The 24,888-nt window shown below is 38.7% G+C and overlaps 1 long non-coding RNA gene across 1 annotated transcript; it reads left to right on the forward strand.

Annotated features, from left to right (window-relative positions):
* The first annotated feature begins 1,743 nt into the window (after window positions 1–1,743).
* On the forward strand, window positions 1,744–19,847 carry LOC146767881 (uncharacterized). The gene is made up of 2 exons (XR_014953712.1): window positions 1,744–9,261; window positions 12,351–19,847. It is a non-coding gene; the product is annotated as an uncharacterized LOC146767881 (long non-coding RNA).
* The last annotated feature ends 5,041 nt before the right edge of the window (window positions 19,848–24,888 follow it).

The raw sequence follows: 24,888 nt of genomic DNA on the forward strand, positions 1-24,888 counted from the left end.
AGAGATGATTCAGAATTTCCCTTGAGACAGGTAGCTAGCAACTGAAGTTCTCAGAAACTTCATTGCTCCTTTACCAAAGTAATAATTTCCAGAGAGCTCAAGTGCTTTGCTTTGCAGTTGCAGATGTGGATCTTTCTGAGCAAGGCCTGATCATGAGCTGGCAATTTTCCTGAACAGGACAAAGAACACCATCGATCTTTCACAGTCACCATTAAAGACATTTACTAAAATTAGAGCTAACTATTTAAATTTTGCAAAGCGTTCACATCTTTGGTCACCTAGTAATCAAAACGAACACCGAGAAGAAAGATGCAGACATAAAAAAGAGAACTTATCTGTAGAAGGTTATTTTACCCAGATTCATTCTGGCAGTTTTAACATCAAATGGAATACAGACTACCTTGGTGTTGGTAATATTTGTAACAATAAACTCTTCAAGTAGTTCCTATTGCCCTCTTTGACCAAGAAAAATAACCATTATTGCCCCTTTTCATCAGTAAGGCATTTGTTTTTACTCTTTTAATTTTACAGTGTACTGACAAGACTGTCTTTTACTATAATTTGTTTTAAGTCCACAGTGCTGGTGAGAGAGGGGTAAGAGCACCCTCATTATGGTGACCTGGCATTGTAAGCCAAGGCAGTATAATTTTCCCTCCACCCTCTACTGTACACTGTTCCCTAGTGTTGCAAGCAGCCATTTTATCCTTTCTTCCCTAAATTAATTGTGCTTTGCCAGTAAATTTTTTGGCCTTCAGTGCTGCTACTGGGAGGCTGTCCGAGGAAAAACCTCTCTAACAGCTGGAAGCCTTTTAAAAATGTCAAACCTACGTTTCCTTGTGACCAGTACCACGTCCATCTTTTCTTGCTGTGCAAATACTGTCCTGAAGTAGCCTTTCCTGCTCTCCTGTGTGTACCCCTGCCAAAAGTATTTATAGACAGCAGTCTCATCCCCACGCAGCCTTGATTTTGCTGGACTAATAAAGCCATGCTCTTCTCATTCCCTTTGTGAGCCCCACCAGTGAAGGCTGGACTGGTACAAGTCAGGTTGTGGAAAAGCCCAGAATGTGATCTGTGCCCTGCTTCCTTCTCTCATGACTCAGCCCTACTTCTACTTTCTGAATCCTTATGTTGGCCACACAAAAGCCACTAAAAGTGTAGAACCAATTAAACAGCTTCAAGCACGGGCCAGATTAGAGGCTGATGAGAATGAGGCTACCATCTCATTTGTGCAGAAGTTTTATTATGGTTGGAAGATGGAAATGGGCCCATTTGTTTCTTCTTGAGATTGGAATATACAGCAGGATTCCGTTTCAAATTCATAAAGGTGGAAAAAACTGTGTATGTGGCACAGGCTGTCAGACCTGCTGGAAAACAGCTACCTGGCATCTCCTCTCCAGGTGGTTCCCAGAGGAGAAGCAGTAGCAAGCAGCCATTTACAGAGCAGTGACAGCAAATTGTTTGAGAGAAAGAGACAGAAAAATACTATGACATTTTCATTGCGCTTCCAAGTTAGTAGAACAGTTGTGATACCAGTAACACATATTTAATAGCATTCATGTAACATTTTTAATATGCAGTGCCATATCGTTTGTTAATTGTACTGACACATAAAGTTTGAGTAGTCCTAGCAATGGAAACAGAAAATTACAAGGTTGCAGATTGCAAGAAGGACTTTTTTCAGCCTGCTAGCCTAACTGAAGATGCCATATTGTCAGTCATTAGAATCACCATTTCTTCCAAAACTCAAGTTGCGCTGGAGGTGAAAGATATGTCAAACAAGACTGAAAGTTGAGGAATTGAGTATCCTTACCAGATCTCTAAACAATTTTCCAACACAGATAAGACATAAGTTTCTCATGCAAAAAGGAAAAATTTGGTTTTTAACACTTCAGTGCCAAGAAAGTGATACATGCAGAACTTTGTTGTTCTTTGTAGATTGCCTTGCACTTAAAATACACTCCTATTTTCTTTCCAGCATGTTTCATTCCTTGGGCAATCTGTTAGAAATCTCTCTTCATTTGTTAATGAGACTAAAAGATAGGTGGTGGGATTTTTTTCTTTTTCTTGGCCACATTTGGAAGTAGCAGCACCTTTTCTTAATTCACTCTCTTTGTAAGCTTTTACTTGTTAATCAAATAGGAAATTTTTTATTCTTAGGGATCAAGATAGCATTTTTTCTGGTATATCTTGAGTGTGATATTAATAAACATATGCACTCAGTGTGGACTTCTGTCTGTCACATTTAAAGCCAATGTTGCTTCACTTCAGAGTGGAAGGATGGCTCTCAGAATTCCCAGGGATATAAGTAGAGAAACCTTAGGATGGATAGAAGTCTCGTATGTACTGTATTATCATCTCTTCATAAGCAGAGGAAAACTAGCAGACCTGTTTCAGAATGTGTAGAGATATACTTGGAATTTTTAAACATACTAATGGCAGTGTGAAGAGCTAATGAAAATGGGACAGAATACCAGAAGACTTCTAATAGGGATAGATTAGAAACTCCCCAATTGATTAATATCAATTCAAGTTCATATGTTATGATTCCCAGTAAAGCTCTGAATTTTGGAATCTTTTATGTCAATTAACTTCTAAACCTCTATAGTAAAAGTATTAACCTTATTATATTGTTGTAAAAAAACAAAGTACGTAACTCAGGGGTTCTTTTATAATTTTACAGTAAATCTAGAGAGCATGCTAGGAATGAAAGAAGGGAGGGCTGACTTCTGCACTCATGATATAATTATTTGGCTAGCTCTGTTTTGTTGGGGGTTTTCTAATTCATTTTTATAGTACCATAATCCAAATAGTACTGAATGAGAAACCTCGTGCTGCTTTTCTTGAGCATAATCCAGGAAGCTGATTCCAGAATAGTCTGTACTGCTTTACTCCATGTTAAGAGAACTCTTGCAAAAGCTATTCCTTACCTTCTCTTTACAGACTAGCAAGTATGAACACTTACTTGACAAAATCATAGTAATTCAGTGTGAGACAGCAAAGTAAAATAGTTTATGTGAAATAAAGTGGTTAAAGTGAATGAATTAAAATGAAATAATTCTGTGTTGCTCTACTGTGCTAGAGTTCATCATTATGCCTCTATACCTCAGCCTTATTCTCAAGCAGTGTAACCACATGTACATCATTTTTAGGATATCCACTTACTCCCTGTGAATTGTGAAACAAGATGCACAAGCTTATTTCATTTGGAGTGCAGCATGCAGTATTGTGGGCTGGCTTCAGTTTGATAGGGAAAAAAAAAATAACAAAAGAGCCAGAGGATACTATTAACTGATGCCTTTGTGTTCACATTTGAGAATCAGTATGACAGCTGGTCTAGAAGGCAAGCCAATACCCCCAAAGCAGAGATTTAGAGAAAACCTTGAATTCCAAAAATGTAGAATTTGCCCATAATTATGGAGAAAGCATAAACCCTAACTCCAAATATAGCAGCCTAAAATGTCATCCTTTGGAGCTTCACAGTCAGTGTAGCTATGTTTCCTTGTCTTCATTGGTATACATGGTTTCAGTCTTCCTGCATTGTTGGCATTCTCATTCTAGCACTATCATGTTCCATCCACTGTATTTCCTTGCCAGTGGTTAAAGTTTTTGGAAGTTAAGTAATTCTAAACTTTGCATTAAAATCCACTGGAAAAGACAGTACTATGTAATGAAAAAGGAAAGATGTTTCTTTGCTTACCCTTGAAGCATATAAAGGAGAATATAGCTAAACTACTCTGATAACTTTCTGCTGTTCATTCCCACAGAAGAAATAGAATTGTGCTAAAAGGATAACCTGAGCCACATTGAGTTCTACTCTTAGGTTTTCACCTTCTTGCTTGGATATAATCAGTTTTGGCAGAATCCATCCTAAATGCAAGCTACAGCTACAGAACAATATTTGATGACAGGTCTATACAATGTACATCATTTATATGGAGATTAGTGTTGCTCCTAGCCAATCAGATTCTGATGCCCTATTACAAATGTTTTCAACAGCAAATGTTCATAAGGATATCAATAAATCATCTTAGAGTAGGAGACATGGAACAAGGAATAACAAATACCAGTTGTACCAATGAGATGTATATATGGGAAAATCTTTTAGTGATGAAGATACTGTGTAATCATTAGACTAAAATTAAAATAATCAGATTTTTTTAAAGAAAAGATCAGATAAACCTCTGTCAGAAATTTTGTCGGTAAGGTGGCATAAACATGATGAGAAATTAGATTTCTTGTTTTTCTTTCCAGACCTATTTTCCCATGTCTCTGTTATTCTATATAGAATAAGAAGGATCCTCAGTTCACGGACTAACCAGTTAAAAGACAAAAGTAATCTGGGTCTTTTCGTGACAGAAAGGTTATCCCACAAGGATTCATACCTAACACTGAGCTGTTCACAGTTCATAAATGAAGTGGAAAAAGGCACGAATAATGATGTGACAATGTTTGAAGAACATATTTAGTAATTCAGATCTAAAGCTGATTGAAAAGTACTGAGAGAGGCTTCACAACAATGCGAGAAGTGGTAGTTGAGAAACAGTATTCCAAAGCACAAAGCAGCATAATGCACAAGAGGATAAAAACATACAGACATGACAAATTCTAAAAGCTAGTGTCAACCAGGAAAAGCCTTGTAGTCACTGTGAGTAATTCTCTGAACAAAGGTTCAGTGCTCGGAAGTGATTAATAACACAAGAAAGATGAACTTCTGTAGGAAAAGGATAAGAAAACATAATGAAATTCACATTTATAGTGCAGTACACTACTTGCATGTTTTAAGTCCACAGTGCTGGTGAGAGAGGGGTAAGAGCACCCTCATTATTAGTTCTAGTTACCCTATCTCAAAGTGTATATAGCAAGGTTTACAGTAACATTCAGGATTGAATAAACAAAATCCAGAAAATCGAAATGGCAAAATGCAAATACATTAACAGCTTTTAAATACAGAATACTGGCACTGTCTTAGCACGTCTGCAGTACTCATATTTCTGGAAAATGGGAAGGCATACTGAAGGCATTATTGCTACCTCATTGCCCTTTTCAGATACTTTTTTAATTGTGTGCTCGTTGGGCCTCTGGTCTTGTCTACTACAGCCACCATTCTTATGACCCTATGGAGAAAGGCTAAATACATTTGGATTTGTTAGCTGGGAGGATAAATTATTTGGGGGAGGGGAGGTGATAAATGGTAAAAATAAATTGAGACAAAAGGCATATTTGATTAATATTGTGTCATTTACAGCTATTATATACTATGGTCCAGACAAAACTTCCAGCACAGGAATTCACTGGAACACAGTTTGTTAGAATATGAGGAGCTGTGCTAACAAAAGAAATGAGTGATCCAAGAGCTAAATCCCTCCTGCCTGTGAATGATTTTGTGTAACTGTGGTGGAATTAGATTTAGAAAAACCTAAGAACTCCTATTCTGAGAGCCTCAATATATTGCTAAAGTTCTGGTTTTCTTATTTCCACCCTAATTTTATTATTTCCTAATTCCATCTGTGCCTCAGTGGCAAAATCCTAAATTATCTAGATTCCAGAACTGTATTTACAGCCAAATAGGAAATGACAACATTGGCTGCTGGCTCACAATGCTGAAGAAGTTGAGCAACTCTGAATTTTAAAAGAATTCCAGATGGTCCAATGAGAGCAGGAACCAGAAGTTCCATTGTCCTGCATGGTTATATTTCTTTGTGGAGCAGGTTTTCTACCTGTAATGCAAGGTATAATATTTTTCCATCTTTAGGAAAACTTTTATATTTAAGTATTACAAAAACTGTCACTTAGCTTTACTAGCTCTGTCCATCAACCAGTAAAAAATTTGCACTCAGTCAAATTTCAACCAGCCTAAAAAAAGAACTGACCAAAATATTTTTATACTTCAGGCTACAATACTGCCAATACAAATCAGGAAAAAAAAAATATCCTGAGTCAAATTCGTATTGTTAATGCCATATATAGAAAAGGCTTAAGCTCTGACTGCTGAAAAAAAAAAAATTAAGCCCTTGCTACCAGACCTCAAAAATTTTATTGTCAAACCCCTACAGTGCTTTTGGCTGGATGAAGTATCAAGGAGAAGGTGACTGTGGCCTCACAGAAGATGCAAAAACAAGACTAGAAGCATGGGGATGATGCATTCTCAGTCACTCTTACTACAGAATATGAATGCCCTTGCTGCTAACTTCTTATCACTTGCTTCTGTCTTATCTTCACTCCAATTTTACACAGTCACTCAGTAAAATTAGAACTATCTAAAGTGTTGAATCAATCCTAAGATGAAGTATGTTTAACTTCCATGTTAATGTTTCCTTGAAGGATAAAGTGCCCTTGGTTTCCTGCAGCCTCTGTTAGTATATTGTGTCTGGTTGGGAGGGGGTTAAGTTTCCTCACAGCAGCCTGTGTGGTGTTGTGTTTTATATTTGTGACCAAAGCAATTTTGATAACACACCCGTGTTTAAGCTACTGCTGAGCACAGCATCAAGGCCTTCTCTGTTTCTCACTCTGCCCCCACAGCACGTAGGCTGACATGAGCTGACCAAAGAGGTCCTGCACACTGTGTAACATCATGCCCAGTTATGGAACTGGGGGGGAGGTTTTGCAAAGTTGCCATTGCTTGCAGACTGGCTGGGCATCAGTCTGCTCGTGAGAGGTGGTGAGTGCCTTTCCATCACTTACTTCTTTTTTTTCATCCTTTTTTCTTTCATTACCTTATGAAACTGTCTTTATCTTGACCCATGCCTTTTTCTTGCTTTTGCCCTTCCAACTGTCTCCCCCATCCCACCCAGGGGAGTAAGGGAGAAGCTGTGTGGGTGTTTAGTGGCTGGCCGGGTCAACCCACCACCCACAGAAAAGCTCCGAGGAAAGAACGAGAAGGAAATGGGATGCATCTTACTGGGCTAATTGCTTGGCCATGGCTCTCTTCTTCGATTCTGTAGGTATAAACAACCAAATTCTAATTGTTAGGGACTTGTTGCAAGAAGTTACAGTTCATTCTGTCTTTCACATCTGCTGGTGTAAGCAAGAAGGCAGTATGGATCTCAAAGGGATTAACAAAGCGGTAAACAAAATGTGCTGTTTTTTCCAACCTTTAATGCATGCATAGGCAATCTATAGCTCATATGTGGCTTCTGCAAGAGCTACACCAAATGACAGACAGATAGCAGGCAGTGTAGCTGTGGAAGTTTCTGCACCTTCTGTATGTCCAGCTGTCAGAAAAAAGCAAACTGATTAAGGCCAGTAAAGCCAAAATTACCCTGCCACCTTGGGCACAGCTCTACTCTCCAGCAGAATCCTTACCAATAGCCTATAAAGTCATTCTAAAGTTTGACCTCTCCTTGGCGTGATGGGATGTCACATGAACTTGAGCTTTCATCTCTTATCTTTCTTATTCTGAAAAATTGTGTTTGATTCTGCACAGACCCAGTCTGATACCATGACATCCAAACTGAAATTTTTCCCTAAGTTTTTCTATTGATGGGTAAACCTGTGGTAAAACAAGCTCCTCTCTGAGAGGAGCAAGTAACCCTGAGACTTCTGAGGAACTGCAAGAATTTGGATTCTACACATGCATGAACTTTTCAGGACTGTTGGAAAGCAAAAAAAAATATGGAAAGGGTTTTATGGTCTGTTTGTCATCTCAGAGTAAGGAGACGCAAATTTTAGGATGTGCATTTAGTACACTCTTTAAATAGAGCTTTAATAGTAAGTTAATGGAGACATGTTTAATTCAGAGTCTGTTTCAAACCACTTGGTTAGGAGAGTGGAAAAAATGTATCACATGTGTTTCAGTTCTTCTGGCTATAAAGTAGGAACAATCCTCTTTAGACATCCTTAATAGGGCTGTCTCAAATCTAATTGGTAACTGTGGGCACTCTGAGTAGTAACCTTTCCTTTAGTAGTCCTTTCCTTAGTAGTACTTTATTATTGCAAAATTATAGCTGCCAGTGCAAACAAAGTTATCTTCATATAACCCATTGAGTCCCTCACTTGCAATGGATTCTCTGGAATAAGACAAAACACTGGGAGGTGTAATTTTATCATGCTTGTTGTAGAAGTAAGCATACTTGAAATAGAAATACTTGTGCTATCAACGGTAACAGAAACAATAACAGTAGACTGGCATCAGATTATCAAGCTGTTCTCAGTAGTGAAATCCCAACCTTTGTATGTCATGAACTGGATGCTTAAGGGAAAGAAGATAAACTAAGATAATTTGTTGAAATGGTGACTGTTGTGCTGGTTGCACTAAGAATCCATTTTGGTGCTAAGCTCACATCAGTCTGCTTAATTTTGATGTGTTGCTTTTGACTCTAGTCACTCCCAAGTAGAGCTCAAGTTCTGCTCTTAAGAAATGAAAAGGCCTGGCTTCTTTGGGTCTCTGTTCTATTCCTCATGCTTTCCCCATGTCCACACCTCAGGTTCACTGCCCAGCTCCTTCTTCCTGCCTCCCTGCTACCAGCTGGGCGAGAACCAAGGGACTGCTTTTGAGCTGAGCATGTACTGGCTGCCAGCAAACCCAACATAATAAATAAACTTTGAGCTCAGGCAGCAGCCTTTCAGTCACAGTAGTAATTTGAAGGAAGTAGTCTTTCCTTTACTGAGCTGTTATGTTTCTTAAAACTTGGAGGAACTTCATAGACTGAAGTTTTCTGTTTCTGAGCCAAATGTAACTGAAATGAACTTACAGATTCTAAAATTATTAGAGAGGGTCTGACAAGATGGGTAGGCAAACAACATATCATCTAAGCCCTGTTTCCTGAGGCTTACAGTCCCAGAGAAGTATCCTTTGACAATGTAATAGATACAGTTCCCAGAAGTTTATAAATGAGGTTTAATGACGGAAGGTATGGGCACTATGCAAAATACTGATCTCAGGAGTTTCCTTACCATTTACAATATTCAAGGGAAATCTCCAAAGACATTTAGCAGAAAATGCACAGTGGGTTTGATTTATTTGGATTCATACAGAAATTAGTAGACATTGGGAGCACATTTCAGGAGCCAGAACATGCGTCCTTGTTAAATGTCTCTGCTTCAGCAGTTAGGCATCATTCCCAAACAAATATAATTGTAGTTTATTGTCAGAATTATATATAATCCTAGACAGGATTATATATAAATTAGAAAGGAAAAAGAAAAAATTAATAGGTCCATACTATAAACTTCTACTGAATGAAAGATTTTCACTTCCTTTAGGACTTCCTGCATACAAAAGACCCTCTACTTGAACATCCACAGATGAGAATCACTGGCAGTGTATGTATGACTGTACTTTCTGCTTTTATTAAGAGCATTATTTTTTTCACATTTTGGGCATTTTAGGCTGTACCTGACCTGAATTCAGACGCAAAAAGAACTAGTTTTGGCATAGTTCAAGTAGCATGATGTCTGTTGTAAAACCTGATAAAATTGTATGCTTTCTTTACTGTATAATCTCTTCTCCTTGATATCATTTGAATATTGATGCCACGTGTCATGCTTATCCCTTCCAAAGCACACTAAAAGTGAGGGGGAAAAAGAGAAAAAAAAAGCCAGATGCAAATTCACCTTGGCGTGACCTTGATGGAAGAAAGACAAAGATATGTGCTGAACTCTGTGGTATTTCTAATTAAATTATTTTTGACTGGCAAGAATTTGGATTGCAATGAAAATATGTCAGGTCCCTGAAATAGTAAGAAAATCCATCTAGTATAAAAAAATATGTTTCAGAAGAACTTAATGTCTGAAACCATTCAGGTGATCATACAATTCTAGGTAAACTGAAAATAGAGGAGTAAATCTGGTAAATTACTGATGAGGAAATAATATACAGTGACTGTAGCTCCTGTTGGTCAGGCAGCAGAGCACATCATACACTTTCACAGAGAAGGGGGCTAATAGAGAAATTCTGTGCATATATATGAGAAACACTATTAGAAATAAAGATAAAATATGGAAGAAAGCCTGAGAATATGGGGAATTTGATTTCCCAGCTCAAACAGATCATGTGTAAAATGCAGATCTAAGTGCTGTGCCCTGACCACTGCAGAGCTTTCAGCAGGCAAGTCACATAAAAATCCCCTTCAGGACCTCTTTCCTACATACAGAAGCTATATGGACTTATTTCATGCGCTATTAACCAAACAAATTCAATTTTTGTGTGTGGTTTCTCTTACATCGATGTAGAACTATTTTTATCCATTTGTTTTATGACTATACATTTACACCATAAGCACAAATTAAGTTTTCAAACATTTGCTCCATTCAGAGTCATTATTTCTCCCCAGCCCTTTATCACTGATCATTTGCAAAAGGCCACTTACCACCACAGTTCTGCCAGACTGACCCCAAACAGGTCCCTGGTGCCAGCAAGGCTGGCAAGCAAGCTCCAGGGAAGTATCCAAGGGGATGAGCCAAAGAGCACCTACACAACAGGTGTGGGTGCAGTAACCTGCTGCTGGATGGTAACAAGCAACCAGGTGCTGGATCTACATCAGTTCCAGCTGTGTCGGGAAGGAAACATCCATCTGCAGCTCTGCTGACAGCTAAACCAGTGTAAACAGATCTAAACCATGCTAAAGCCTTGACTGCAAACAGCCTTGTGTAATATACTTGCTATATTGATTGGAAAAATCAATAATGCTAAGCAGGTAACCCCCCTGTGCAAGCACATTTACAGCATTCTAAAGGAGTTTTTTTCACTGATGGGATATTCCTGTAAATTTCTCTCTAATACAATAAGAAATTTTATCATAATCTACAGCATGAAGTAGTGTTGCATCCTGACCCAATATATAAGCATAAAAAACTAGTATCTTTATCATCTCATTAGGCAATTTTAATTTAATATTATCTAATTGCACTGCAATGTAAAATAGTACCATTTTTAAGTAGTTTTAGGATGTCTTTATCAGCCAAATAAAGCAAAGGAAAAAAAAAAAAAAACAACTACTGGGCAGGGCCAAATGAAGCTGCAGGATAGCTGGGAGGGTTGGGCTGTAAGTTATTATGTTGTTCCCATGCTGTGTGACATGGAATGTGCCACACTGAGGGGTGCTTATAACCCTCAGCTGCAGCAGGTCTCCTGAATGCCCTTTGGTGGCAATTTGAAAGGATACAACTTGAAACCAAGTAAAACAGCGGAATAAATTGATAGTCTCTGATATTAAATTCCTTCAACCACAACATTCTATTTATTACACAATATATTTCAAAATTATACCCCTTGTTTAAAAAATATCTTCCTTAAGAAACCTAGCCGGAATTCATTGCTATATGCAAATGTATATAGAATGCATAAATACATAACACATAAAATTACTAACTTTTTCTAATCATAAGATTGCATTAACATGGGTAACAAGGCTGCTTACCTGCTTGGATGCTTCTATCAGTGCATTCCCTTTGTGGGTGTAACTTTCAGGTGCAGTTCAGCACCGTGCCTTCTGCATATTTACATGCCACTGTAAAGGTCTGCTCTTCCCTTTCCCTGCGCCTGAATCACACAGTCCTCAGAACATACTGTCCTGCTGAGCTGTGAAGCTGTGGACAAGCACAGTAGATCTGGGGAGCCAAAACCTGCAGGCAATAATGCATATTTGAGCACTTGCCAGTGCCCATGGCCACATGGTGGGCAAGTAATCCCGTGCTGTGCCTGTCACCCACCCAAATTTCTAATAGAGTTAAGAACTGAATGACAGTCTTCCCAAAGGCAGCATCAGAGTTAGAGAGTTCAGAAGTGGCTTAATACTTGCTAGAAGCTCCACCTAGGCAATCCACAATGTCTTAGGAATGCAAATATTTTGCAGCACTCTGATCATGGCAGGAGGTTTCTTTTCTGTAATCTTACAACAAATCCAAATCACATAATTTGATCCTGTGGAACAATTTCTGCATGAGAATAGCAAATTCAGCTAGCTTTCTTAGTCAGCTGAAGCTGAAGTCATTCTGAAAGCCCCACTGTAATTAATATAGATATATTTATGTGTGTGTTTAGATATATATAAAAATAAATAGCCTGTTAATATTAAAAATAGCAGTACCAGTATATGAAAGCAAGACATCTTATTTATTGATTCAAATAATTTAGATTTATCATTAAAAATCTTTAGATGAGACTTAAGATCGCACATTAAGACCTGAATCTACCTACTATTTCTAGCCAAGATTCCATTTACTGGAATAAAAACATTTGGACAGGCAAGTAGCAAAAAGAAATGGCAGAAGCTGATCTCCCAATAATTAATTGTATAAGAGTATCCCAGAGTAAGGGAAAATTCTGGGACAGCGCACTGACAGCCATAATAATTATGTAATCTGGTTGGAGTTAATGGGATTATGCTTACCCTTCCCTGTTTTTCCTTTAGAATAACCTTGTATAACATAGAGAGTTTGATGGAAGATATGTTTCCCAGCTCAGGAATCAGAAACCTCGGACAAGAATCCTGAAGCGAAACTACCCCTGAAGCAAAAAAACAGCACTTCCCTCTGAAAGTCAAGACACAAAGCAAACTTGAAGTACACCCTGTCTCAGAAAAGATTTGACAAAACATGACTCCAAACTGCTCAGCAGCTCAAAACAACGGGACCATTTGGTACTGTGGGTGGGAAGGCTGAAGGAGGTCTCATTATCCTTGCACTCTCCTGTCAAGTAGACGCCACCTTGCACCCTCACCCTTGTTGATAAAAAATAAGGGAGTGTTATATCCCATTTTTTTCCCCAAACACACCGTGTCAGCTCCTGGCCCGGAGTATTTTGCACGTGGTCCTCACAGCCCTGAGTTCAAGCAGATAAACATGTGGCTGTGTTGTACAGGGACTGTGGACCCTGCCTTCACATTACCTCAGTGAGATGCCTGTCTGCTACTGCTACTACATTTATGCAGAAAATGCAGGAACACTCAGCAACCAAGGTGTGTCCCGGACAGACACAAATACTTTGTAGTAATTTGCATAAAGTTTCACATACTGTGAGACAATCAGTACAAGAGGGAGCACGAGCCCCAGAAGAGCTAAACAAACCCAGTGCTCAGAAGCCAAATTTGTGGCTTGCAAGAAGTTGCATTGGAGGTAGGGTTTGACAGGAAGGTACTCTCTCTGTTTCACTGATGGACTTAAGGTTTGTCTCAGATCCAGTTGTGACTGAGAAATTAGCACACAATACAGAGAATAAGGAGTTTATTTCTCTATCATTTTTTGAACCAATGTAGCTCCTGAGTGGTGTGTGGCATGTAATCAGAATATTTTCCACCTTTGTATAGTCTATTATCATCTGGAATTATGTGGCAAAATTAACCACTTTACTCTCATACTAAGAATGCTACTTTTGTATTATGCTTATTACATTATCTTATATATTGTTAATAGTCATATATATTCTTGCTTTCTTTTTAATACTATCATTTTCCATTAAATGCTCTTATGTCATTTAAAAAAAATCTATAGCCGTATTATCTTCAGATTGTGATTATCTTCAGATTGCTTCATATATTGTGCCACTGTAAGAAACTGGGTGTTGGAAATAAAATGTTAAGCCACCCAAAGCCACTGCAGTTAATCATATTTAACACCAGACTGAACTGGGCTCACCAAAGTGGGCAGAGCTTTTGGTAGAGTCCTGCTCAAGTCATTCTGTGCTATTATGTGAGAGCCCATTAATAACTGCAATTTCTATTAAAGTTGGATGTATTTCTAAGAAGCCAAAGCTGTTTGTATCTAGTTTCTCTGGTACCACAAGGGCTCTTGGAAAGGCTTATCATTTCTTTATCTATGACCTACAGATTGACTACTGATCCTGAATCTATTTGCTTTTGATTCGTATATCATCATGAAAAGCATATGAGAGGACACAGCAGAGAGTATGCTCTGCTGGTCAACCTCCATAGTAATGCCATAGTTCTGAGTGGTTTTTTATTTACTGTCTTGAACCTCTAATGAATACATCCTCTATAGCAATCAAAGTGTTAATTTTTGTCATCTCTATCCATATTTCCATCACAAAACTGATGTCAAAACTCAGTTTTTGTGTTGCCTGAATGATATAATTCTGCCAAAGAGCTCACATTTGAAATGGATCAAAACCCCCAGCTCTGAAGAGTGAGCAGAGTGCAGAGTGTTAAGGCAGAGCAGGCTTCAGTGTGGAGAGACACGGGTTTTTTGAAACAGGATGGGATTAGAGATAGATTTACAAAGAATAAAGTACATCAAGGAAAGGGGATAGGAGCTCAAGAATGTCCTACTACATATTGCTTTAAAATGTATGATTTTTCCTTTGTGGGAATGCTTGAACTTGACTTTTTCTTCACTTGAAAGGAGCAGCCTTTTCTTTTCTTCTATCTCTTAGCATAAGAAAGGAAGGCTTTTAGTGGTAGCTGGATTTTTTTCAGCTCACAGACAAGGGAAAAATTCTGATTGCATCAGAATATATATTTTACCTATAGAAAAATGGCCTTTTCATCCTTCTGGATCATTTTTAATCCCTCCACATAATTTTCTTAGGTTCCCAAGCTTTTTTCACTCCATGAGGATATGCCCTTGGGTCATCTCGGTACATATGGTTGGGAACCTGCAACTGTGTGTACCTAGGCCTTTGTCACTGCTGGGGACATAACCACTGCTTCCTGTACTGAGTTTGACACTGACTGCACTGTTCCAGTCCTCCTGCTTTAAGATCCACTACATTAGTTCCCCCTTTCATAAGACTCACAGGCAATCCCCAGCAATTTAGCTTCCCTGCAGCAATGTCTTCACCCCAGCAAGCTGTTTGGAAAGGGACAGAAATTCCTGCAGAGAAAGAAGGTTCAGAAATCTTCTTCTGTAACCAAGAAAATCTAACATTCTCTCCTTTGATGGAAGCACCTAGACAACTGCAGTCTCCGTAACTGCCAAAGGATGGCTGCAGATTTAGGGGGAAAACGGGTTAAACAAGGGATAATAGACTTCCATAGCCTCTTTATTACACAAAGAATGCTGACCATGAGTATACACAGTAAAGGGAGAAATATCCTGGGGAGATCACAGGAGAAAATCCTGTTGCAGAAAAACAACATGCTTCAATAGAAACAGAAAGACAGATAGGTGCATCTGTTATCAATCAGCTCTTTAGACAAGTTGAGGAGTCGTGGAGCAAAAGAAACAAGCATTCCCTCAGGCTCAAATTCCTTCTTGGAATTTCTCAAATGTCCATGGCTGCAGAGCTGTAATTCCCGGTCTGCCCTGAGAACAGCAGCTACCGCCACGTTCCTTACCAGCCTGATTACCCAGCCAGGGAAACCCGCTGATCTGAGTACCTGTACAGAACTGGCTCACTGGGAAAAGGCAGGTTTAGCCCATTAATCTGTCAAGCCAAAAAGTGTTGAGGAATTCTTGATCCCATACATACTCGCTCATTGCTCTATTTACTTCTGATTGCTTTCAATAAGGATATTTAAATTGCGAAATTAACTTCCTGTGAAGTTGTTCTACCATACCAGTTGGGCTTTTCTCCCTGAGCACGGCAAACAGCAGAGTACATTGCCGGCGTGCTGCGTGCCCATATGCTAATGTTAGCAGCACCAAACCCCGGCACTTTGGTTTAGCATAAGAATAGGTTTGCTTTGTAATGACAATGCTGACTGAAAAACAGAATTTTCTGTAAAAACACTTTCATTTGAAGCTTGACCACACGTTCTTGTACAACACAAGCTTGACCACACGCCACACACCCGAGTGGGGACTCGCAGCCCCCTCCTCAATCCTAGCTGCCCTTACCAGCCATGCACTCCGTGTCTAACTCCCGTCTGCCTTGTCCTTTACTTGTCACAGAGTCTCTCAGCACCCATTCGATTGGAAAAGGCCTCTGAGATCATCGAGTCCAACCTCGTCCTCCCCGGCTGAGCGCGGGCAGGGTGATTCCTGCCGCTCGCCCTCTGGCACCGCGCTCCCCGGCAGCTCGAAAAGAGCAGGGCCTGAAGTGGTGAATTTCTAAGGGCAGGAAGAGAGGGGGAGGAAATTCAGAAAGAATGTTCTGGCCGAGCAGCGAGTGAATACACATTAGTCTTTTGGCTTGGAAGGTCTTCTGCTCTGCAGATGCCTTCCTAGAGGTGTACATTTAGATCGTGTAGGTGGCAGCAAAAGGTGGATTCCCCAGAAGTATCCTGCATCGGTGCTGCGTGTTCTCTTTGCTTCCAAAGTGTGTTCTTTACTCCTGGGTATTTCCAAACCCTCCTCTAGTCTCTGGACTCTGACCTCAAACCAAGGAGAATTCAGTAATGCATGTAGTTAATTTGAAACCAATTATTGTTTCCAAGGTCAATAATAGGAAAACGGACTATCAGCAAATAACCCTCCTGAGAACACAATTCTGAAGGGATCCTCTGTTTCCCTTAACCAAACAATGCCATAGAAACTGACCAGATGTTTGCCTACTCAACTTACCAATCTACTACCGTGCTTTTCCTATTGCTTAAAACAGACCTCACAAAACCTGAACTAAAAGTACGCAGCAGTCACAACGGCATGCTTATTTCACTCAGACCAGGCTTAATAGGGTGTGTTGCTTCTGAATTTTAAGCAAATCAATGATATTCATATTGCATTTTCTAAAACAAAAGTTGGATCTCTTCTTTTTGGTTTCTGCATTTGGGAAGAAAAGGCCAAGTTTCACTATCCACCCTTCAATAAAAACAGTCAAAGAAAAATATTTCCTCTGAGTATTATAGACCTTCCTTGATCAGCCAAGGTTTACATCATGGACAAATATGCCCATTTGTATTCAGAGGATGCAGACTCAGGATGCGCCCAACCTATTTCCCTACCACAACCTCATCATCCCCCACTTCAGATTCCTCTGTTCCCCAGGCACCACCCTGATTCATAATCTCAAGAAAGTAGGAGATGCTTGGTAATCTTGCAGACCTGCACGACAACTGTGTTCCCTGTGGATTTTCCAGCCCAATTGATTGCCTACTGTCTGGCTTGCTAACTTCTAGAGTATGAATGCTATTTGCTTATCTGTCATCAGAGTGGCTCTCACTTTGGTGTCTCTTTGATGAAGGCCAGGGCCAGCACCTCTTCAGCACGCAATTTCATTTATGTGGCTTTCTTCACTCTGAATTTCTTCATCCAGTGCTAGTCACACAAGACCTGCAAAACAGATTCACCTCCTGGTGCAGTGAGTTTTAGGCCCAGAAACATTATTCCACAGTGTTATTTTTTCCAGCTCAAAATTAAATCATTATTTTCCTATAATGAGTCATCATTTTAGAAGGACTTAGTTAAGTTCCATGTATATGAAAGATATGCAGATAAGAAATGCAAGGTACAGTATCTTTTACAGATCTTGTGCTGGTGACAGAAAGTTGCAAAGTATGGATTTTTGTTAAACAGAAAAAGAAAATAAAAACTGTGCAACAGAGAAATGTGTGAAACTGATCCTAATGCCTCTAATGGAAAAAATTCTGCACAGAGGAGTGCAGTGCAAGTTAGCACAGGGTGACATCACCTTTTGGTGTGGCTCCACCCTGCACAATCACACTTGGTGAGGCTGGGTTGTGTCAGGCTGAGCAGCCCTGCATGAGTGTACTCCGGTGTTGCAGTGTCAGCTGTTGCAGGCTGACAGCAGAGTTTTCCATGGAGCCACATCCACAAACCCTGGGCTTGTCAGTTACCAACTCCGCTTTGACTCCCCGTCAGATGCAGACATCAGAACTGCAGACATCTTAAGTTAGATAATGCAAATTCCAGTGCTGGTGCTCTAAAGATGGAAGACAAGTGGTCTCAGGTCAATGTTCAGCCGAGATCTTAGTTACCATTTTTAAAAATTTTTCTAAGAAACTTTTTAATATTTTCTCTCCAGTAAAGATGATTCAGTCTTTCAATCCCTGAAACAGCAAGGCATGATGTTTATGCAGACATTTTTCATCCAAACTATGTGCAAAATTCTTAGCAGTGTAAATAAATCCTATTAATAAAATAAATTGTTCCATAGACTATGATTTATTATAACATTGTTTATAGGGTTCCTGAAAATGAGTAATAAAACTGTTGCTATTCCTGCACAGATGGTTCATTTCTCTGCTCACTCTTCCCAGACTGGACATATAGTTTTACTGCCACACGTCCACTTACTTTTCCAGTAGAACAAGTAGATCCTTTGGTGTACCTAGAAAATGTAATGCATCCTTGTCTAAAATATGTTGGGTGATTCATGACCTAAACCTACCTGTTCTGCTACACTGACCACCAAGGGAAGCCCTGGGTGACTCATCTTGGTTATCAACATCTGCATTGCACATGTAAAAGTTAAATGAGATTAATTTTTCTTGTGGTATCTGCAATTGCTTCAGACAGTTCCTAGCAAAATTGTCATCTTTCAAAGAGCTCAAATGCATGCTTTTTCTGAAAGCCAAGAAAGGACTTGAAAGTCATTTGACCAAAGGAAAACACTGATCAGCCTTTCCACAAAACTTTTTGCCACAGAGCAATGAATGTCCTAAAACTGTCCACAAAGTAAATGCACATGAACACAGATGAGACGAGTGCACCAACAGGGAAACATGCAGAAATTTGTATCCAATAAACTGAGGCAGAGGAAATAGACAGAATCTGGGCAGAACTTACTGATGGTCTATATCAATAATATTTTCTAGTTTCTCCTGTAAAACCCAATATGGAAAGTTTAGTATCCCAACTATGCTAGAAAATTAAATTGATAAACAGAAGAAATTAATCACTTTAGTGATCCTGTCAAATGAACAGTGTTAGCATGCTGAATTACACTATTTTCTTGACAGAAACAGACATGAATACAAAGAATGATAAATAAGTTCTTAGATTATCTGTCTGAACCTTGTGAGAGGTGGCACTGTGCAAACCTCATGAAATTTAACAAGGCCAAGTACAAGGTCCTGCACCTGGATTGGTGTACAAATACAGGCTGGGTGGGGAATGGATTGAGAGCAGCCCTGAGGAGAAGGGCTTGGGGTGTTGGTGGAAGAGAAGCTCAGCATGACCCAGCAATGTGTGCTCTGAGGAAGCCACAAAGCTCCAGAGGAGGCTGGATCACTTCTTCTACAAAGAAGAAGAAAGCCTGAGAGGGCTGAGGTTGTTCAGCCTAGAGAAGAGACAGTTCCAAGGACGCCTTACAGAACCTTCCAGTGCCCAAAGGGGGCTGTGAGAGAGCTGGAGACAGACTTTTTACAAGGGCCTGTAGTGACAGGAAAAGGAGGAATGGCTTCTAACTGAAAGAGGGTGGATTTAGACTAGATATTAGGAAGAAATTCTTTATTGTGAGGGTGGTTAGGCACTGGAACAGGCTGCCCAGAGAAGCTGTGGATGCATGCAACATTCAAAGGGTGGGTGGGGCTTTGAGTAGCTGGGTCTCGTGGAAGGTGTCCCTGCCACTGGCAGAGCATTGGACCTGGATCATCTTTAAGATCTCTACCAACCCAAATCATGCTATGAGTCTATGATTCTGTGTTATAAGTTCCAAATAATAAGTTTAAAAAACAATTAAATTATTATAATTAAACTGATGGTATTGCTTAAGGTGTGTCTTTTCATTACCAGACAGCATATATGCCATAATATAATTGCACACAGAGACTGAAATCACTGATGAGAGATACTCTGTTGACCAAATGACAAAAAGGCTCCTGCACCTGCAGTTAGCAGTAAGTATAAAAGTTCTGTGTATGTCTTCCACCAAATTCAAAGCTGCAATCAAAGGCAGCTGTGCAATTTAGACCTTAGCTAGTATTTTGAAAACACAGAGGGAGGGGCAGTATTAAACTACTGAAAAAATACTTACGGAAAGGAAGGACACAAAGTAGATTCCAGATTAATTAGGAACTACTGATCCACAAGGAAAAAAAAAAAAAAAGAAACCCTGAAGTTATGAAAAACAGGACAGCACCTTGTTGGGTTTTATGATTCCAGTTCCATTTATGCACAACACTATGTAACAGCTTTGTCTGCCAGTCCCCAAAACAGCCAGATCACTTTTTACATCATTCAGAAATATGCTCTCTGCAACAATTTATCTTAGAGAAACTTTCAGAAATCAGTCACAACCTTTGTTTAAAGGTTTTCTTTTTAAAATGCTGACAGCAGCTTAGCTCTAGCATTGTCTACAGAGAACATTCCTACAGATACTTAAATGATGCTGTCACACAGAGTAGAATAAATTATTTCAATTGTAAATCAGCTAATTATATATTAAATCTGTTACCTACTCTTCTTTGATATAAGAAAGTTTTTTTCTTGCTCTGGATGAAATACAGAAGTGTGCCCAAAGCCATATAAAGAGCCATTTTGTTTTTATCCTATCAGTATCTCTCAGTGTCTTAGTTTAAGTTTCGTATTTCTAGTCATGTGATAGCCTCAAGTTTTCTTCTTACTTAATTTTTAGAGTTTTGAAATGTTCAATGTACACATTGACAAATACCCCAGAGGTCAAATCTCAATTTATTAATGTCTGAAATCTCATTATTTTTGAATAACTCTCATTAGTTTAAGACCTAACTGGTGATTTTTTATGCTTAGGCTTATTCAAATTGATGATAATATAACCATTGTAAATCCCTTCTTTACATAAATGAGCAATTAGAAACAATGTAAGCAATTACAAGATAGATAAATTTTTTTTCATTAATTTTCTGATAAATATATGAAATTTTCCCTGTGGAAGGCTGATTATAAATCACTTACAATCAATCTCTGCTGAAACAATCAGCATAAAGAGGAGACAGCCTGGCTTTCCTCAATCAAGTCTGAAAGAAATGAACTTGCTTTACCTCAAAGACAGACTAAGTGAAAACAAAAGCAACACAACTTAAAAATGAATTTTGGATATACCTAGGTTCTCTTGGGAGAAACATGCATTTCAGTGATGTCTCCCCAAAAATCCTTTCAGCTTCAACCACAGGCCTTGTGTATGGGATCATAAAAAAAAAAAGAGATGCATCTTTGTTAGCTCTGTCTAAACAAAACTCCTCCATGTGGTTTACATCACATCTTTCCCAGGCTGGTTCCTTCAAACAAAGTTTTCTATACAGCCCAGTTTGGGTATTTGGAAAGTTGGAGCTTTATCTCTTCTTTAAAATATTAAAACCTTTTGGGGGTTGGAGGTTTTTTTAAACAGATTTTTTGTTTTCTCTTTGCCTACTGCATCTTTCTCAGTTCAGCTGCTTATCATAAGATAATTAAAAGGTCTCAGATATGAACTGTTAACAATCTACATCAAGGAAATGAGACAGAAACTTTTAATAAAGATCTCTTATATGTTCATTTAGTATTAAACTACAGTATGTGCCAACACAATTAATTAATTTAACTAATATATCTTATTCTTTGTGATGTTTCTACTGGTCCCTCACCATGGGCAAATGGAGGGAAGAAGGTAGAGCACATACCTGAATTCCTGGCAGCCTGAATTCCAATTGCAAAAATAAACAGAAAAAAATTTTGGTTTGACAAGAAAAGTCAAGGATGAGGAGAAAGGGCACAGTTAATTTTCTTTCCTGGAACCCCTTCTCTGAAGGTCAGTTCTGATTATTCTGTACCCTGGTAACAGAAGACAGTAGATAATATTGTCAATTACCATTCCTTCCTTCCAGAGGAGCTAACAGGAGTCTGCCTCTCTCATTCTGTCATGCCTGTCAATACTTCTGTACATTAATTGCTTCTTAGATTTGTGTACTTTGTTGACCTCAAATTTAGTTTAAAAGTTAAATGTGTAAATGTTTGCAGGAGTAAGGCCTGAGTTTGTGTACTGACTTCCCTTAGACTGGACTAAAATGATTGATACGACCAGTGGCTTTTGGAGATTAGGGAAGGGGAGAAAGTGTGAGCTTTGATCATGTGTGAATTCTCTTCTTCAGTAACACAATCTTCTCAGGGAAGTTTAAGTGAGCCTTTTCATTTCCAGAAACACAACTACAAGACATCTCAAGCAACAGTTTCCATGTACTTTTTAACTGCCTCAAAGTAAGGGCTGATACAAGTTTTTAGAGCACTGAAAAACAAATGCCAATAAGAAAAAACTAGGATTACCCAATTCTCTTTCTTCAGTTTCTCTTTGACTATCAGCTGTAACTGGTTTATATTTCTTTTGAAAAATATTATATTATTCAAACATTATTTAGTAAATTAGGTACAAATAAAAATTGAAGGTAACTGCAACTGACTTAAAGGTATTTCTAAGCAAAGTTCATAGATAAAGATAAAACATTTATGTTGTATTTGTGAATTAAATTCATTATTGCATTCAGTGTATTACATTCATTAATCAAATACACATAAAAACCTATATAGGCATGATAGTAATTGCATTGCCATTGACCAATGACAGAAGGGAGTGTTTGACAGATGTACAACAATATGGTAAGGTAAAAATTGATTTGGTAGAAGATCCAAAAGCAAATAATATTCTCAATTTCAGAAAGACAAGCTTTGAGAAACCAGATAATGTATTTGTGAAGTCAGGGACTGAGGAATTCAAATATTGAGAAAAATATAATTATTTGAAGTGAAAAGGACAAAAGTAGGTGGACTTCATCTCGAGAAAGCAGAAAACATTTTACTGAAGAGGGCTAGTTGAATAAGTAACCACAAGCAAACCCCAAAACATTTGCCAAATGGCAAAGATGCTTAAGTACAAAGGAAATGTTATCTGGGGGATGAAGAAAAGGAAGGATAAAGTGAGAATTACCTAAAGTCAGGCTGAATTAGACTTCCAAAATATATGAAAAGCAAACAACGAAAAAGATTTTTCATCACCATAAACAAAAGACAATAAAGAAAAGGACTGTAGAGCTATGGAATAAAAAGTGCAGAGGAATGGAGGATAATCTTGGCAAAATATGAATTGCACTTTGCTACTGATCTGAAGTGAATACTTTGCCTCAGATTTTAATGAGTACATTGACTGATCATGGGAGCAAAGTCAGTTTAGACAACAGCAGGAGTGTAGGGCAAAGCATCATTCAGAACAAGGACAGAACAGAACTCAAGAAAATTAATGCAAGACACTGCATCTTCTCCACCCCATTTCTGGAAGGAACTCACATGTGAGCTCATGGGTCTACTGCCAGGTGGCTGGAGAGGAGCAAATTTCACACCCATCACTAAAGTAATGGGTAATTTCCAGCATCCAGGACTGAAGAACACATATAAACCAGCAGCAAGTATAATCTAGGTCAAAATTTAAAATCCTAACTTCTTCATTTAATTAATTTTTTCCAAATGTAAATAATTGATTATTCCATTAGCCAAATATTTGCAACAGAATCTACAAACTAAACCTTAAGAACCTTCAGTAATTTAATGTTTTTAATAAGACATACATTGTCCAAGTATTAAAGTTATACTAATTCTGCTTTACAACTTTATACATAAAGAATTTTACAGGAGTTGCTTAATTGTCAGCACTTCCCTTTTTTTTTTTCTTTTTTGTTAGTAAGTATCATTTATCATTAAATAAGTCATATGGCTGCACTACACTTACAGCTCTCAGTCAAATCTGAACTAACTGCAGAGAAAATCATAATGGCACCCTGAAAATTATTTTACAGGACAATTCTTCATGTTGACTTTCCTCATTTAATTTAGAAGGATATTTCCTGGTTCTAGGTAATAAATCCATTTATTCAGTAGGGAATAACAGCATTAGGTGCTGAAATCACTATTTTGAGCTAAAAATAGCTCCCATTACTGAATGATCATTTCTGCTTTTTGCTATGACAGTTTCAATTTCTACCATGTAGCAGAACAGCCCAGATTTGCTGAGAAATTCTGTTGTGAGACCTTTGACTCTCTGAACTGTGAAGTTGGCTGTGGTTGCTGTCCTTTCTGTAAGCAGAAACCTGAGAAGCAGGGCAAGCAAATCAAAATGGAAATGGAGGAGCAGGGCCAGGTTGGCAACAGTAGGGATGAGTGCTTTTGTTTCTAAAAGAAGTTAAAAAAATGCCTTGAAAGTCATGCCTTCTCTATGCCTACACTGGCTCTGCAGCAACTTTCTTTCCTGTTCTTTTTGTAACATTGGGGAAGACACTAAGGCAGTGCTCCTCCTCACAGCACACTAGTATTTACTTTTCACAGTGACATAGCAGCGATGCAGAGCATTAGCATTAATATAGCTTTTACATAAATATTAACAAGGAATGTTCTCCTTCACAAAGAGTGAGCACGATCTGTTACTGCCCGGTGGGTGGAGGGCTGGTAAAGGCGGCTTTAATTCCGTACTCAAATCGCAATTTTTCTTGGCAATGCCTCTCCTGTAAGTTGGCTGCTCTAAATGACTTTGCTGCCACAGGCCCCTATAGATCATTCCAGCTGCTCAAAATAGCTGTTCAAAGTGAGGAAACCTCTACACAAGGAGTATTCCCTAGGGAGAAATTTCAAGAAGTCTACAGTCCCTCTGTGCTACTGGGAAAGTGTAAAGAGACTGGCTAAGAAAACAGAATTCATCATTGTCCTTTCCATACAAAAAAACCCCAAAAAAACCAAAACAAAACACCAAAAAAACATGCATACTTTTTCATCTTTCTTTCTGGACTTGATTATTTGTTGACACCAAGTTTCCCCCATTCAAGAATATGGGTAAGACCAAATTAGCTTCACACGAACCATGTGAGCTCTGTGCTCTGCAGCTGGTTATAGCAATGAAAATGGGGAGCAGCTTCAGCACCATACAGGTTTGCATTCTGTTTCTGACTGCCCCAAAGCTCTGTTTAGCTCTGTTTTGGTAGGCAGAAACTTTGAACCACTCTGACTGTTGGGCTTCGTAACACACCTAACAATTAAAAAAATAAAAAGAGGTTACAACAATAGCCACAACAGTTTTTTTTGTAACACAGAATTTCCTCCTGCACACAGGGGAACGTACCTGGCCAGTTACAGCCTCTTGTGCCAGCAGATTACTACAAA

The sequence above is a fragment of the Lonchura striata genome, chromosome 3, assembly GCF_050655825.1.
Source record: "Lonchura striata isolate lonStrDom1 chromosome 3, ASM5065582v1, whole genome shotgun sequence".
NCBI lineage: Eukaryota > Metazoa > Chordata > Aves > Passeriformes > Estrildidae > Lonchura > Lonchura striata.